This window comes from Hevea brasiliensis, chromosome 13 (assembly GCF_030052815.1).
Source record: "Hevea brasiliensis isolate MT/VB/25A 57/8 chromosome 13, ASM3005281v1, whole genome shotgun sequence".
NCBI classification, from domain to species: domain Eukaryota; kingdom Viridiplantae; phylum Streptophyta; class Magnoliopsida; order Malpighiales; family Euphorbiaceae; genus Hevea; species Hevea brasiliensis.
The window spans coordinates 38,254,709-38,269,779 of NC_079505.1; positions in this window are offsets into that span (position 1 = coordinate 38,254,709).

Genomic DNA, 15,071 nt, shown 5'->3' on the forward strand with positions numbered 1-15,071 from the left:
TCTTCACTTCCTCCATTAACACTCCTTCCCCATCTTTGATTTCCCCACTTTTTAATCCATGGGTTCTCTATTAAACTAGTAGAAAATATTGAAGTAATCTTAGATTGAGGGATTGAAGCAAGAAGAACAAGAGATTTGAAAGAGAAATTGAAGATTGGAAAGAGTCACTATTGAGGTAAGTGATTATTCTAGCTAAATTAATTGTGTATACATGGGATTAGAGTTATTTATGAGGTGATTAACTTAAGAAATTGAAAAATCATACATGGAACCTGAGCTAGATTTTTTGGCCAACCATGGAAAACTTAGGGTTTGATGTGTTTTAATTTAATTGATGATGAATTCAAGTTTAATTGAAGTAGTATACACGATTGGGGTAATGAGATTGCATGGGATTTGCATAAATTGAAAAATGGAAGACTAGGGTTCATGGGAAATTAGGGATTTTATTATATAAAGTGTAATTAGTGTTTATGATGACAAATTGTGGTCATTTGAGGTGCCTTGAGTGTGAATTGACATTAATTAGATGAAATGAATTGATGGAGTTGTATGGATTGGGGAAATTGCAAACTAGGATTTTGGAAAATTGGAGGTTTTATGCTAGGAAGTGATATTGATGTTTTAATGTTAAGTTATGGTCATTTGGGATGAATTAAATGTGAATTGAGGTTGGTTAATGGAAGTAAATGAAGGAAATGAAAATTGAACTTAGGGCAGAAAATTCTAGACTATGAGTCTAGCATGTTTAGATAGCTATAGGTTGAGCCACACAACTCCAATTGGTGTGAAACCAATTGGAAATGAAACTTAAGACATAGGGCTAGAACTTTCATGAAGATACCCTACCCAGAAAATGACCTTAAGCTGCCCTAAATGACCCTTGAATCTGGAGGTGGAATTCTGGACACTGACAGTGTGACTGCGTGAATAGTAAATTTTGCATTGTCATAACTCTCTCTAGAAAACTCCAATTTAAGTGATTCTTAAATCGATGGAAACGTGAAACATAGTAAAACATTTCATATGAAGAACTTAAGGCCAAATCATAAACTTAACCCAACCAAATTGCTGAGCAAAGTTGGGTAAACCAATCTGCCAAAACCTGGAAGCTGCAGAATTAGTACACATGAATAGTAAAATTTGAATTGTTATAACTCACTCTAGAAAACTCAAAATTAAGTGATTATTAAACTGATGGAAACCTGAAACATATTAGAACATTTCATATGCAGAACATTAGGCCAAATTATGAACTTAACTCAATTAAATTGTTGAGCAAAGTGGAGTTGACGAATTTACCAGAACCTGAACCACGTGAACAGTAACTAGTAATTTGATCATAACTTGAGCTACAGAGCTCCAAATTAGGTGATTCAAAAAGAAAAATAAAGTTAAGACCTAGATGAATAGCTTTCATGAAGAACACCTCATAAAAATTATGATTGGAACTAGGTAAAAATTGGGTTAAAAAATTAGGGCACCAAGCTATCCAAAATCCAAAACTCTTTAAAGTTTGCAAAGCTAACTTTAGATGCATTAGACATTCATATAATGAGTACTTGGCAGCAATTGAGCTGAGTATTGAGGTATTCTATTTGTGTATTTTCAATAGAAAAAGAAATTGGGTTAGACAAGGAGAAGTAAGTAATGAGGAAGTAGAATTATTGAAGGTTTGTGCACAACTAACCTTTTTCTTTGTTTGAACCTTGTAAATTGATATGAATGAGTTTATTTTGAATGAGATATGGTTTTTCTCTTGCATATGAGAAATTTATGTGTTGCCACCTCTACAAGGGTTTTATGATGATTTGAATGTGTTTATTGGTTTGCAAATGTGATTGTTAATTGAGAAAGTTTTGAAAATTGTTTTGAAACCATAGTTAGCATGACAATCCCTTTCGAAACTCCCCAGTAGTAACGACTACTTGGGGTTTGATAATTGATTATGATTATGTCCTCCATTAATAATAGTTAGTGGGGTGAGATTATATGCGTACTCATTAGCTAGCTAGCCTTTCCCTCATTAATAACGGTTAGTGAGGTTGAGATTGCTTTGTCGTGATGTACAATACAACATTGATCATGAAATTTTGTGTCATGGTCTAAACTGTATGTTAATGTTAGCTACACTTACGATTTGTGATTTGTGATTGTGAATTATGACCTCTTCATTGAAAGATGATTTCCATAAATGATTCTTATGGACTTAGAACTTTTGTGTGATGTTTTCTTGCTTATGGAAAATATGATTTATTATGTTTTGACAAGTTGCGCTTTATTTTAAGTTTTAAAGTTATTAGTTGTGCATCACTGAGTGATATATTCAGTGATAGCTTATTTATGCTGTCACAGGTAAGGGAAAGGAAAGTTGCCGAGTGAGAGAGTTGGAAGCAGCATTTTGTATTGATTGTGGGTATATATAGTAGGTATACCCCTGTAATTTCCTTTTGATATACTTTGTAACTATATATATGGATGTACGGACATTGAGCACTTTGTATTAAAAAGCATTACATTTGTAATGGCCTGGCCCACTAGTGATATTGTCCGCTCTGGGCCGAAGCCCTCACTGTTTTTAAAATGCGTCGCTAGGGGTTACGAACCGCCAACTTATAAACCCAGCATCTCTCCCATGTTTTGCCGATGTGGGATTTGCCTAGGGTGTTACAATCCACCCAATGTCACACCCTACCCCTCTGTAAGGCATAACATGATCCCATAGTATACCTAATGAATTACCAACTTCGTCTACTGATAACCTATTAAATACAATACAAGGGATTTTAAAACTTTTCTTACTTCTTTTTACAGTGGTGAGCACTATTTACAGGTGTTTTGAAATGAAGTGAAACAGCTAACACATTTGAATTATTAGTAATTTCTGTAAAAATTTTGGCAGAGTGCCATCTATATTTTGAATAAAATAGTTCTTCAAAAACCTGTAAAAAGCACTTCAAATATATTTCTCAATCTCAAACTCCAACATTTAATCAACACAATATGTTTCTCAACATTTGTCAACTCAAATCCACAATAATTTTTCAGTGTTTTCAAAGGCTAAGATAAAAGAAATATATCATAATATTTACAAACCAAATTAATTTACAATTTATTTTACAACTTCAATGTACAATTTTAATTTACAACTGCTCAAAATCCAAGAACACTATATACATACAGTGAACATGCATTACAATATAAAATACAAAATATGGTATACTCAATATACCCGATGATCTCTCAGTGTAGCCCTAGCAGCCTAGTCTGCTGCCCTGTCAGTCTGTCTACCTGCGACAGCAATGAAAAGCTATCACTGAGCCATTGTCTCAGTGGTGCATAACATTAACCAAATACAACTTTAAATCACAAATCATAAGTCATATAAATAGTAGATACTTAAAACCATAGTTAAATTCAAAGACAATGAATGTCATAAAGAATTTAAACTCCATTTCATAATATCACAATAAATATCAATAAATCACACACACACAGCTTAGTCATGTTGCCAAAGTTCAATTCATCCCAAAAGCCGATGGCTAATGAGGAATTCAATTCATCCCAAAAGTCGATGTCTAATGAGGAATAACATAGCTAGCTAGCAATAATAAGAGTACTCATTCTATTCGTCCTCAACAGGCACACACCTCAACACTTCAGCCAGCGAGGGAATTCAATTCATCCCACTTGATAAGCTAGCGAGGAATTCAATCAATATACATGATAGCTATCGTTTCAAACCATTTACAATGCTTTTCAATCAATAAGTATCAATCAAATATCATTCAAACAATTTTTTACAATTTAAAACAATAATATACAAATAGTCATAATTTATTTCAATAGAAAAATTCAAAAGAAATAAATGTTGTGCACAAACCTCTGATAACTGTCTCTTGGCTTTGACTCAGTGTTTCCTTCCCCTTCCCTGAGTCTTTGCTAACTGAAACACACAATTTAAAGTGTTTCAGTACTCATTTAAACTGTCTCTAAGAATAAAGCTTAATACTTAATTTATTGAATTCTATTATTTTCTTAGTCAACCTAAGATGTTGACCCTCGATGCACTCTAGGTGAATTAGGTTTTAATGTTATCAATGTGTCATATTTAATAGCTTTTTAGTGTTGGTACATGTTACCCAATTCATTTTCATGTATAATGCATTTTATTGCAATTTGTCGGATTTCAGTATACTAATTTGACCTAACCAGATGATCTAGTTCCCTCAGTTTTCGGGTTTCGGTCAACACTACAAACTTGTAGGTCTATGTCTTATTGCAGTGGGGTAAAATTTCAGGTCATTTTGAGTTGTGTAGACCAAGTTATGGTCAATCTACCAATGCTGGACAAAATGTATCAAAATGTTAGGTTTAGGTCATTTTTAGGTCACTTTTGGTTCAGCCAGTTTTTGGACCTGAACTTGTGCAAGCTATTTGGCTTGGTTGTGGCCATTTCTAGGTGTTGGTGTCTTCATAAGAGTTGTAAATATATGTCTTAACTATTCATGGTAAAAATTTCAGGTCATTTGGACCTGTTTTGAGTGAGTTATGGCCAAAACACTAACTGCTGCCCAAATGGTAAATTTTCAGGCTTTCAAAGCACTAATTCGGATTTGGTAATTTTTCAAGTCACCTTCCAAGCAGAATTTTGGTAAGATTCCTTCATGAAAGTTGGCACATTTTGTGCCTAGTTTCACCTCCAATTGGTCTCATACCAATTGGAGCCACACACTTAAGGTTCTAAGCCAAAACCTACACCGCCCTATTGCACATTATTCACCCTTTACCGATTTCACATCCTATGCGTACCAAGTTACTCTTCCATGTCATTTCTAGTTTGTACCATAACATAAACACATTTAGCAACTCATTTTTGGTCATTTTGGCAGCTTATAACCATTCTCAATATGCCAATTATAGTACAGAATTTTCCAAGTCCAATTACAAACAATTTAACCACATGACATAGCTCATTTACATGTCCATATTCAAACCTCAATACACATATACATGCTGCCATAACAAGCACCATAATTCAACAATATAATTCCGTAAACCAAGCCATGAAACAACACATTTGATCTACACTTCAAAGTTGCCGATTGTACATCTCCTTCAATTAGTTTCCAAGCTTCCAAAATCAAGTGTACTATCACATACATCTAGTATACATTATCCAATTTATTCCTACACATATAAACACTTACATCAATACTTTAATCTACCATTTACATGCAAGGATAAACTGCTCTTATTGAAGTTCCATGGCTGCCAAAATGTACCTCTCTATTAACTCATCAAACTTAAAAAATCCTACCACAAATCAACTACCCATAACATCCATTCAAAGTTTAATGAAACAATAATTAAAAATACATACATACCACTTTTGAAACTCTTCAAAACCTTCACTAAACTTCTTAAAATTGCTATCTAAGTCTTCCTTGTGATGTGGGGAGCAAAGTTAATGAAGCAAGCTTTGGGGTTTAAGTTAAAAATGGTGAAGAATGTGGAGCTTTTGAAGTTTTTGGCTATGGAGGAATTTGGGACCTCACTTCGGCATGAAGAAGATGAAGCAGAAACTGAATCACTTAGTGGACATACAAATGTCCCTTAATGAGTTTAAACAACCCTTAGTGCTCCACTTTAGTTTAATTAACAATATTATATGTTAAAGTTTTAGTTATTCAAATTATACCCCATTTCTAGCACTATTATTATAATATACCACAATTTAATTTTTCATGACATTTTCTAAGTATAACATCATTTATTTTTAACGGACATTTAGGTCAAAAGACAACTCGAGGTGTCAAATGACCACAATGCCCCTGTTCGGGTTGCATTCCCGATTTTTGTCATTTTCTCGATTTCTCGTTTTTCTTTGTACTAATTAATTAATTTTTCTTTGATATTTCTAATGATATTTATGCTTTGATAGATGTTTATTTAAGTCTTAAAAATATTTTCTAGGATTCCCCATGGTCCAGAGCTAGTCAACAGTCCATGCTGCAACTTCCCGATGTGGTCACCCATCGCTATGGTTCTCGGCTTGTTTAACTTGGTTACATTTCATTGCTATTATTTTTCCTTTGTTTTTCTTGTATTTTCTCTTCTTTTATTTCATTATTTTATGTCTCCTCACCAATATTTAAGTGTAGTTCTAGGCATCCTAGCTGTCCGGACAACACTGGTCATCGGAACAGTAGAACGTACTACCGAACATAAAGGTGTTACACCACCCTTATGGGACTCAGCGTCCTCGCTGAGGTTTGCCCCACCATCGCTCAAGGTTGCATGCAGAGCGACTCTGATACCACAAATATAATGGCCCAGCCCATTAGTGATATTATCCGCTCTGAGCCGAAGCCCTCATGGTTTTTAAAACGCGTCGCTAGGGGTTACGAACCGCCAAATTATAAACCCAGCATCTCTCCCGTGTTTTGCCGATGTGGGATTTGCCTAGGGTGTTACAACATTGCTAATGTATTTTGGGATTATAAATAGTAATAACTTTATTTTAAGACTTATGTAAATATAACTTTCGTAATATTAAGTTTATTGTCTCTAATGAATGAAACTTTTGAAATCAAATATTTACTTGAAATGTGAATGTATTAATATTATGTTTTGTGAAATGGATTGAATAAAATCTTTTACTTGATTTATTTCATGGTTTCAACAGGTTATACTTTGGGTTTTGTTAAAGTTTTAACTATTACCATGCAGTTTTTTGCAATATAAAAGTAAAATAAAATGTTATGTTTTGTTCAAAATTCCTTGTAGTATATTTAATGGGTTATCGGTAGGTGTAGTTCGGTAATTCATTAGATATGCTATGAGAACATGTCATGCCTTACTAGGGATAAGGTAACATTCTGTTTTATTATGTCTCTGCAGAACTTTCACCACTGGAATCCTCTTATTTCTAAGTTCTTTAATTTCTCATGCCAAGATTCTAATTGGTTCTTCTTCACACGTCAAACTAGGTTGTACAACTATCTCCTTACTGATATGACATGTGAAGGATCTGATCTATATCTCCTGAGCATCGACACATGGAATACATTATGGATTTTGTCCAGCTCAAGTCGTGAAGCTAGCTTATAGGCTATTAGACCCACACGTTCAATGACCTCGTACATACTAATAAACCTAGGGCTTAACTTACCTTTCTTTCCAAATCTTAGCACTTTCTTCTAAGGCGACACTTTGAGGAACACCTTATCGCCAATGTCATAGTCTATGTCTTTCCTCTTCAAATCAGCATATGATTTCTATCTATTTGAGGCAGCTTTCAAGTTATCTCTGATGAGTTTTACCTTTTCTTCAGTCTGTCTCACTAAATCTGGGCCCACTATCTTATCCTCACCTAACTCTGTCCAACACAAGGGAGTCCTGCATCTCCTCCCATATAATGCCTCATATGGATCCATCTTTATACTAGCTTGGTAGTTATTGTTGTATGCAAACTCTATTAGAGGAAGGTACTTCTCCCAACTTCCTTTAAAGTCAATGATGCAGCTCTAGAGCATATCCTCCAATACCTATCATATAATTCATGTTATATCATGTCATTTCTATCAGTCTTTTTAACTACAATAATAATTCACTAAGTTTTAAGGATTACCTGAATCACCCGTTCTGACTGTCCATCCATTTGAGGATGAAAAGCCATACTAAAGTGCAGTTGAGTGCCTAATGACTCCTGTGGCTTCTTCTAAAATCTCGAAGCAAATCTTGAGTCTCGGTTAAATATAATCGATGTTGGTAGTTCGTGTAACCAAACTATCTCAGCTATATAGATCTCTGCTAACCTCTCCAGCGAGTAGTCAGCTCTAACTGGTAGGAAGTGAGTTGACTTTGTCAATCTATCAACAATCACCCATATAGTATCATGCTTCTTCTGTGTCAATGGCAGCCCAATAACAAAGTCCATGGTTATGCGATCCCATTTCCATTCTAGTTTGTATATGGGTTGCAACAACCCTGATGGAACCTAATGCTCAACCTTAACCTACTGGCTTGTTAAACATCTTGCCACAAAGTCACCAATATCTTTCGTCATTCTCGGCCACCAATAATATGCCTTCAGATCATGATACATCTTGGTACTTCTTGGGTACAAAGTATGGAAGCTACTGTATGCCTCTTTTAGGATATTCTTCTTCAGTTTTTCATCTCCTGGTACGCATATTTTGCCTTTATAATATAGGAACCCATCTCTTTTCAGCTCATAATCAGTCTCCTTCCCCTCTTTAACTCTGCCCATGATAATTATTAACTTTTCATCCTACTTCTGTGCTTCCTGTATTTGCTATAGCAAGCTTCGCTTCACTTGCAACTCAGCTAAGATAACTCCTTTTGGTGTTAAAGACAACCGAGCATACAGTGCTTTCAAAGCTATTATGGCCTTCCTACTCAGTGCATCAGCTATTACATTTGCCTTACCTGGGTGATAGTCAATCACACAATCGTAATCCTTAAGGAATTCAATCCATCTTCTCTGTCTTAGATTGAGTTCCTTCTAGGTTGGCAAGTATTTCAAACTCTTGTGATCTATGTAGATGTAGCACTTCTCACCATATAGGTAATGCCTCCATATCTTTAATGCAAATATAATTGCCGCCAATTCTAGATCATGAGTTGGGTAGTTCTTAGCATGTGGCCTTAGCTGTCTGGAAGCAAAAGCAACCACTTTCCCTTCCTGCATCAGAATACACCTAAGCCCATTGTGAGAGGCATCACTGTAAACCACATAGTCTTTTCCTAACTCTGGCTATTGTTTGCTTGGTTTTACAACCCCGCAAGTGCACGGATCGCTAATAAGTAATAAAGTGATAAGTAGAGTATCATTCCCACGAGGACCTTTGTTTAGCAAGTACCAATCTATACAGTAATTTTAACTGTCTAGGCTATCGAATATTTAGGGAATGAAGTTTGCTAACTTTAAACACTAGAATAGTAAACTTAAAATGAAGTATTCTATTTTTGGAACAATCCTGGAGTTAGGATTTCACACTTGAATCTTATTAGGGATGTTATCTCATTTATTTACTGAATTGAGGTTCATTTTCTTTGATGGAAATTAGCCCTAAGTTATCGTAAATCCTCTCTCAAGGCATCTAGGGTGTATTTTAATTAATTCAAACCCTACTTTCGTGGTGATCAAATTAATTAAAATCCTTTCAGACCTTTGACCAATTTTTAGGTTCCACAAAGGTATCAGCCTATGTCTAGGTCAGAATTCCTAGGTTCAAGATCTTGATTTTCTAATATTAATCTTCACCTTTCAATCCTTCAATCAACATCTACAATCATGTCTAAGTGGGTACCATCACATAGCATGCATTAGGATCACAAGAAATTAAATCAAGAAATAAATCTCAAATATAGTAAATAAAACTTAATGTTCATCCATAATAATAATTACAAGCATTACTCTCCTAAATCCATAATAAGGAAACTACTCACTCATGGTGAGTTCAGCAAACATCAAGATAAAAAGTAAAGACAGTAAAAAGAAAACCATGTAAAGAAATAAAGCAATAGGAATCTATCTAGGAAGATGAAACGAAGAAACTGAAGATAGTTTGCAGCTTTGATCTTGTGGAACTTCAGCTGGAGAACTTCTTTTGGTACTAATGCGGAACCCGATAGCAGCAGCCTTCAGTAGTCTCCCCTCGATAGTCTCTTTTTTTTCAACCCCTCTTTTGACGTTTTCTTTTCTATTTATATTGGTTGCTCTAGGGTTAGGTTGCTTTGAGTCCAAAGGGCCTTAGGAGTCTCATTTTTATCCGAAAATAGGAGGGAAATTCGAGTTATAAAATTGGCTGCAGCATAGTACACAGCCCGTGTGTCACTACGCAGGTCCTTCAAAGTAGGGCCATGTAACTTGTTGGAGGAGAATCGCGTGGTCTTGTTTTGGCACAAAAAGTTACATGGGTCTGTGCCAACTACACGGGCCATGTACTATTGTTCCCATAAGTTTCTTCAAACTTACGCTCAGCAGAGACTTACACGAGTCCCTGCAGATTACACGACCCATGTACTAGTGTTTGTCGTCGATTCTCTTAGCTTTCTTCTGGCAGAGATTTACACGGGTCTGGGTGTAACACCCCTATTTGCATAGCCTGGTATATTTCACTGTTCCGGTGACTGGTGTCGGTCCGGATAATTAAGGAGATTAGAACCACATCTAAGACAACTAGATAAGCCCTGAATATAAATAATTAGTAATTGTCAATTAGTTAAGTATAAATAAGAAAAACAGAACATAAGAAGTTTAATGAGCCGAGAGTCACAGTGATGGGTGACTTTTTCGGGAAGGACTGCGAGATCAATTTAAACTCGAATTTCAAACTATAAAATGCGACGCCATGGTCCTTAGGACTATTGCGAACATAGTGGAAAACAGAAAATCACAGAAAAGAATTGTTAAGTAGGTCAAATAATTAGGTCAGGGATCTAGAAGAAATATCGAATAATTTACAAACTGGATTGAACCAGCGAGGGGCAATTTAGTCAATTTACCTCTAGAGATGACACCTAACCTAACTGTCCAATAAAATCGGAGAAACAAAAATTTCAGAATGTAGAATTAAATTAAAGAAGAATGGAGAAAAAAAAAAGAAAAAGTTTATTACATCATTTGATGACATCATCATGATGTTAAAAGTAATTTTGATTTTTCCCTACATAATTGACCATATCAATTCTTGTTAAATAAGATATAAAATAACAAAAAAGAAAAGAAAAAAAAATTCATTTTGGTCTTCATCTACCTAGAGTGCAGCCCCATCTTCTCTCCGTAACTCTCTCATTTTTCCTCCATTAACATACCTTAAAAGCTCACAAAACCTTACTTTCCTTCATGATCTTCATAATCATTAACACTAAATATTAAAATTCCATCTTGGGTTGGGCTAGGCAGGTCCAAATGACATGATTTTTGTGGCATTAGAAAGGTATGGCATAGTACTACAACTTTCATGAAGAACACAAACCAAAATTATGCCCTTAACCAAGTCATTTAGCCACCCAAAGTTGGTGACCTAAAACTGCCAGAACTAAGTTGGTGCCTAGAAAATCTGGGTTAGACCAATCTGACCAGCCATGTTCAAATGGCTATAACTTGAGGTACAAAACTCCAATTGGAGTGACTTGAAAAGGAAAATAAAGTTAAGACAATAAGGAACAACTTCTATGAAGAAAACTTAGCCAAATTTTAAAAGCAACATGACCAATTGAGCTGTGCAAAATAGGACACCAAAACTGAAAATTTAAAATTTTGCCTAAAAGACTTAAAATTTGAGAAAAGAACCAAAACCAACAAATTAGGTAACCAAATGTGGTATGTGGGTGAAATTAGAATTCCCATACCTATTAAGCATTAGAAAGTCAACAAATTGACTTGAATGATGTTATGAATAGTAACCCCAAAATACAAATTTTAAAGAACGTCAAGTTTAGCATATTAAAGGTAGGTATAAGTAGATTTGAATTTATTTTTGGAGTTATGATAAATTGTGATACTGAAACACTGTGAAATTGTGTGTTTCAATGGAAAAGAATACCGGGAAAGAACCCGAGACATCGAGTCAAGGCCAAGAGGCAACTCGTATAAGGTTTGTGCACAACTAACTGTTTTGTTACTTTTCACTTCTAAATTGATTTGAGCAAGTTTATTTTATGACTTATGATTTTGTTGTGTTGAAAATTTTAACTTATTGAATGGAATTGTATAATTTAAATATAAATTTTCTTATACATTTAAGGATTTATTGCATGGTTTTGAGGATTGTAAATTTTAAGTTTGATGTGTTGCCAACCTTGAGCATTAATTTATGGTGATTCAATATGTTAATGGTTTGTAAACACTTGGTAAATAGAAATTGTTTTGAATATGATTTGAAACCACAGTTGACATGGCAATATATGTTGTGAATTTTCATTAGCTTGTCTAGCGAGATATCTCCTCCACTCAATGGGGTGAGTTCCTTCTTCTCTGGCTTGCCAGTTGGGGAAGAGTTTCAATGAGTACTCATATATACTAGCTAGTCTTTGTTCCTCCCTTTTAGCCTCGGTTATTGGGAGAGTTTGAAATGTCGTGGTGTACAACATGGCATCTATTTGAACTTTGGGTCATGGGTTCAACTGTGTGAATTGTTGGCAACGCCCTTTAAATTATGGATATTTTGATAAATTGTGATTGAAATAAATAATTTGTCAGTGATTCAAAATATTTTTGTATTGTGTCGACACCATATTTTGGCCGATCCCCAAAATCAATAAAACTTTGAAACCGATCCCCGGTACTAAGTCTCCTTTGGACAGCTAATCACATTTCCGATCCCTCTTTGATAGGCAGTCATAATTCCGATCTCTCCTCACAAAGAATTAAATCAAATTGTTAAGTTCTCGCATCAGTCAAAGCTTTACCAGTCTATTGCTCACCGATCTCTCAAACCCATTGTCGAAACTCAGGACCCGTCAAGTATATTCCTAATAAACGAAATGAACTGGCACTAGATCTTTTCTTACCAGTTTTATTGCCAATCTCCCTTTCGAAAGTTTAAGAGCTAAGGTTTTGGTTCGGTTTAATGAGGATTCCGATCTTAAGTGTTCGAGTTAAATTTTCAATTTTAGTCAAGTCCCATTCAGCATTTCTTCCCCACCGATCTCATGCTTATTGTGCTTTCCGATCTCTTATACTTAGATTAATAATTGCATTTAGTTCTTGTTTCGCTATGCTCATACAATCAAATACTTAGGCAATTCAGAGATTTTCCAATCACATCCATTCATTGAACAAAAGAGACATTCCATTTCATTTCATTTTTTTTTGTACAAGTTATTCAGCTGGAGGATCACCCCCAGCCTGATTTACATTTTGCTCACTCTCTCTCTCACCCTTGGCTTCCTCCTCACTGTCCTCACCGTCGCCCCCAGGAGCCAGGTCGGCCATCCAAGAGAAGTCCTCCTCTGGGTAACGCTTCTGGAGTTCGACCAAGAGGTCCTTGTGAGCATTCACATAGGCTCCGGCTATTCCCGTCACCATCTCTTCATCTTTCTCCTTAAGCTCCTCGTCTTTCTCCTTAAGCTCCTCGATGAGTTGAGCAACCTGAGCAGCCGTTGGCACATGGCGCTGGCCTTCTCCGAGAACCCTATTCCTTTCAAACAGACATGAGACTGTTCGGCCACTTGTCTTCATAAAACTTCGCCCGCCTCAACTTGAGATATATAATCCTGAGCGGATGAGAGTTGGGATCGGAGGAAGCCACTTCTGATCTTTCTTCCCGATCTCCTTACCTGCACGAACCTTTTCCCAAACCATGGTCTGATTCACCAGGCACTCCACGTTCAGGCTCATGGATTGAGTCAAGATATCATCAAGGCTGTTCGGGGATAGCCTGTCCCGATCCTCCCGAAGGAAGATGGAAGACCCCAAGACTTTGGCAAAACCGGGGTTCTCCCGAACAGTCCGGTTATTCTTCAGGGAATCGATCAGTACCTGAGCGCCACGAGAAGAGGCCCTTGAAGAAGATTGAGAAGGACCCATTTCTGTGCTTGGAACAATTGGAAGAGGTGGAGGCTGCTCTTCCGATCTAGGAGGAGATCGGACAGCTTCTGCGGTCGGCGGACCCGAGGGTTGAGGCAGGTCCCCTTGTACTTCCCCAGGTTCATGACTAGGTGTTCGAAGCATTTCCGAACGCTTCATCTCCTTTATTTTCCGGGAGATCTCTTTGTCCTTCTTTCGCTTCCTAGAACCCTCACCACCCGCCATACCTGCACAAAGAAAAGGTCAGTGAGATCGCTAAGGTCCTGAGATCTGAGATATAGAAAATACCAATGCCGAGGTCAGAGAGCGGAAGTTCGCGGTCTTGGCCGGTGAGCAGTCGAATAGTCCAATGGTGCGGCTGCGATCACCGCATCCAAACAAGAATACTTTTGAGTGGCAGCCTGACTCTTCAGATCCATCACTATTAAGCTATCCTCCTGGTTTAGGGTAATGCGCTTCGGAAGCAAGGGCCCCTGGTGCCACCAGCTACGGGGGAAGTCCTCAAAGCAGCTCGGATCTTTGCTCCTCAGAATGAAGAAACGGTTCTTCCAATTCTTAAGGGACGAGGGCAGATCTGAAAAGAGCCCGCAATGAGGCTTCGCCTGAAAGAACCAGTGTTCGTCATCCTTTCGGCGAGTTAGCCTATGCAGTTCGGCGAACACCTTAGCCGTAGGTCTGATTCCCTTAGCTCGGCACAGGCCTCGGAAGGCTACTAAGATCCTCCACGAGTTAGGGTGAACTTGAGCAATGCACACTCGGTGAAGTTTTAGGACCTCCTTGTAGAAGTCATCTAGAGGGAACCGAAGACCGGCCTTTAACTGTTCCTCGTATACCATAACTCTGTCATTCTCCTCAAAAAAGTAATCGGCTCGGTGATAGCCGTGACATCGGATAAGTTCATACGAATCAGGACGAATACTGTACTCCTGGCCAAACGATTGCAGATCGGATTCTCGAAGAACCGACGGTAGCTCGTCTATAGGGAGAGTCTCCCTCCCTGAAGAAGGTGCACGCCTTGATGGTGCGATCCGCCCCCGAGCTGGAACGGAGACCCTAGGGGGTTCAGGTTGCGTGCTTGGCCCGACCACCTCTTCTTCATCGGACGACCACGAGAACTGAATGGAAGGAGGGCTCGCCGCTCTCTGACCTTCGGCGCCGCTCATTTTCAAAAGAAACAAAGAACTTAAACTAAAAAGAAGATCAAAGCCCTTACCGGAGTCTGATCGGCGTCGGAAGAAACTTGAGAAAATGAGAGAACTTCGGAGTTGTGAGCAAGAGACTGAAAATGGAATGAAAGAACAACTGGCTAACCCTTCACCCCTATTTATACTAGTCCGAGCATTTAATGCTCACGAGGTTCCGTGCAAAGGCATCGGTTAACGGATTCGCCAACTGCTCGACACGCCTCTCGAACATTCCGAGATCGGTTAATTGGAGATCGGCATAATAAGTTGAATATTTTGAATAAAGGATCAGTTAAGAGTCGTTTTGTTAGGAACCAGATCGG